This window comes from Triticum urartu, chromosome 7A, assembly GCF_056163025.1.
Source record: "Triticum urartu cultivar PI428250 chromosome 7A, HENAU_Tu73, whole genome shotgun sequence".
Taxonomy (NCBI): Eukaryota; Viridiplantae; Streptophyta; class Magnoliopsida; order Poales; family Poaceae; genus Triticum; species Triticum urartu.
This window is the reverse complement of record NC_141879.1, coordinates 249450237-249454229: the sequence shown is the minus strand read 5'-3', so window position 1 is coordinate 249454229 and position 3993 is coordinate 249450237.

Sequence of the window (3993 nt, the reverse complement as noted above, 5' to 3'; positions counted from 1 at the left end):
AATCGTAAAAAAGAGGGAAATCCATTTTGGGTGAGTTCAACGTGAAGGTGATGGTGAGAGGCTCAAGGAGGAGTTTTGTGCGTTTACAACACCTTTGTTTTAGAGAAAAAATGCACCTTACAATGTGAAATTATAAAATCGTTATTAATAAGTGCTGAAAATTCCTTATTTATAAAAATTGTTTCTTTCCAGAAAAAACAAACTTCAATAATGGGGGTAGGTAATTGCGTCGCCTTTCTCGCCCCCCCCCCTCGCATATTCGGGCCATTTACCGCATTTCTATGGTTGTAACCTCGAAAGTTCAAGATCTTATGCGGCCACCATGAAATCATAGCAGGGAATGGGATGAGTGCCCCATGTTAAGCTCTTTGGTCCATATATGTGCCATATGCTACCAACGGGAGGCGTGGCCTCGAAGCCGTTCTCTACGGCTATGATGCCCGTCTGCTGTCATTATAATCAATGCACATTCGTGAGGGGCTAAAAATTCACCGGACCGGGTGTGGTGCCATCGAGAGAGAATGCGTCCGGCCTGTGAAAGGAGTGCAGGGCCCGTTCCTTCATTTGCCTCAAATCTCGATGCCACGTGATGTTATACCTAGTAACCAAGGCATGTCTCGTGCATCACACTCAACTGGACCCACAACATGCACGCACACATGTCCACGTGTGAGTCTAAACGGTGGGGACGCATGGTTCGGGGACTGGCGTAAGTGGTGTGAGTCCAGTTTGGATCTAGCTACCAAGAGGTAACGCATGAGTCTAAATGTCTACCAAGAGGGTGCATGTCCACGTATGAGTCTAAACGTCTACGTGATGCTCCACACGTGGGTCTAGACGGCGGGTCTGCATGTGCTTTGGATATAGCTACCAAAAGGTAATGCGTCCGGTTTGTGTCTAGGAGGTGCTTCACGGGGCCTGGCATGGTCTCGTCATATGACCCATGAAGGGTGTGGTCAAACACCGAGAGCGGCACGCATAAGCCCTAACGCGGGCTATGTGGAAGGCATGCCATATCGCATGCTGGATGTAGCCAATGGAGGGAACGAGTTCGGCATGCAGACGGAGTGTGGGGCCCATTCCTTCATTTTCCTCAAAATTCGTTGCCGCTTCATGTGGGCCCTATTCTAAAAGGCATGTCCAGTGCATCACACACAGCTGGATTCACACCATGCATGCACACTTCCCACGTAGACACCCACCGTAAACCTTTAGCCAAGTTGACCCACACCATCCATCCACCCTTGACCCCACCTCGGTTCGCTGGATCTCCGACGAGTCCCTTCCCTCGGTATGCCAAGCATGTTAAAACGACACACGGCTACACGTCTTGCACACCAAGATTGGCGCATCATGCACTAGTGCCAACAAACATGTCCAGCTGAGCATCTTTGCCCATTATCTGGATCGAGGCAGCTAGCGGTGCATGTTGTCGGCCCGGTTGCCTAGCGGTGCATGCTATGGATAGACATGAATCGCATCACATCGGATCAAGATTCCCCTCTCTTGTACCGGACGTCGGAGCTGCACACATGCATGGTAGAAGAATCTGCATGGTTGATGTGGGGCTTGGATGAGACGCCATGGGATAGGTGCATGTTGAAGTTCAAGATTTAGGAATTGATAACAAAATGAAAACGACAATTCAATTGTTTGTGCAGGTGTACAACATGTATTAAGGAAAATGTGGAATATGACACGTTCACATGCATTTTGGCAACAAGTGCACTTTTGGAGGGGAAAAAACAGGTAGCCCCCGTGCCTCCCACGATTTTTGTTCCATGTATTTCGCCACAAATATTGGAGGAAAAAATAAAAATGTATTTTCCCCTCAAAAAATGACTTGGAAAGAAAATCTGAAGTAACCATATTTAGCTACTCCGTGGAGGTTGTCCCCCGTGTGGAGATTCGATCTACCTCTCCTTGATTTTAGGGTGAGTTCAACGTGAACGTGATGGTGAGAGGCTGAAGAAGGAGTTCTGTGCGTTTATAACAACCTTTGTTTTAGAACTGTATAATAATAAATGAAAGAGAATATGTGAAAAACAAAAAAGAAAAAGGATATGCGTACATGATGGGCCAGCCCAACCATCTACAGGGACGCGTGGTCCAGCACGCGGGTGAGGTTCGCCTGGGACAGCCCAACAAAATTTGGTCCAACGCTGAGATGCACCGGGCGCAACTGACGGGTGGTGGGAGTTTAGTCCCACCTCGCCAAGAAAGACGCGCACGCACCTACTTATATACGTGGCTGAGACACCAATTGCATGAGCCTCTCTCACTGAAACAGCAAGTTCCCTATCCACTTCTGTGTATGCCCTGTGGGGCCTACTAGCAGGAGAAATCAATGTCCCACGGGCCTGCATCCTGGCCCATATGGTTGTCGGGTTTCTAGTTGTATGCACGCCGTGGGGTTTGATATCTCCTGTTAGTTGGTGGGATTTTTCTTTTCCAAATCACCCAAATTTTTTTAACACGGTCACATCCATGTAATAAACATGATTATCAAAGAAAATTCAGCAATAATGAAGTTTACACTGTCCCCTTAGGGTAAAGTCAGAGGTATGTACCTGAGTTTCACTGAGCCACTATAAATTATATAAAATTCTAAAAATGGAAAACTTTCAAATTCCGTCTATGTTTATGAAAAGATCATGTGTACAAAATTTCAGGTGATTTGGATGTGGTCGAAAAAAAACTCGCTTAAGTGAGACCAAACGGTCCGTTTGTAATGAAGTGATTTTTTTGACCATCTCCAAAATAACCCCAAATTTGTTGTACACGATGCCATAAATGTAACAAACAGGATATCCAAAAATAAAACTCAAAATTTTTAGGTTTACACTGTCCCCTTATGAAAAATTTTGTGGTAAGGCAAGTGAGGTAGCTCATGACCATAGCCATGGCATCCATTGATCAAATGGCCTCAAACCGTTCCCCTTTACCCAAGTTGACCCACACCATCCATCCACCCTTGACCCCACCTCAGTTCGTTAGTTCTCCAACCAGTCCCTCCCTCCGTAAGCCAAGCATGTCAAAGCGACACACGGCTACCCGTCTTGCACACCGAGATTGGGCATCATGCACTAGTGCCAGCAAACATGTCCAATTGAGCATCTTTGCCCATCGTGGACACTACCGCATGGTCTACATCGAGGTGGCTAGCGGTGCATGTTCTCAGCTTGGTTGGCTAAGGGTGCATGATATGGGTCAACATGAATTGTATTGCATCACATCTAGATTCCCCTGTCCGGTACCGGACGCCAGAGGCCCAGAGCAGCACGTGCATGGTACAAGAATCTGCACGGTCGCTGGCGGAGCTTGGATAAAACAAATTTGACCTAACTGACATGGGGTAGGTGCATGCTGAAACTCAATATTTAGGAATTGTTAACAAAATAAAAACGACAATTCAATTGTTTGTACAGGTGACACGTTCACATGCAATATGGCAACTAGTGCACTTTTGGAGGGGAAAAACAGGTGCACTCGTTCCACCGTGCCTCCCACGATTTTTCTTCCATGTATTTTGCCACAATATTGGAGGAAAAAAAGAAAGTGATTTTGCCTCAAAAAATGACTTGGGGAGAAATTCTCAACTAACCATATTTAGCTACTAGCTGGAGGTTGCCCCCCGTGGGGAGATTCGATATACCTCTCCTTCATTTTAGGGTGCGTTTAACGTGAACGTGATGGTGAGAGGCTCAATGTGGAGATTTGTTCGTTTACAACACATTTGTTTTAGGAAAAAAAATAAGCACCTTATAATGTGAATTATAAAATCCTTATTAAAACATGCTAAAAACCCTTATTTTAAAAAACTTGTTTGTCTTGCCAGATAAAACAAACATAAAATTATGGGGATCGTTTATTGCGTTGCCTTCCCCCCTCCCCCCCTCCCTCCCATATCCGGGACATTTACCGCATTTCTAGGGTTGTAACATCGAAAGTTCAAGATCTACGGCGGCCACATGAAATCTAGCAAGGATTGGG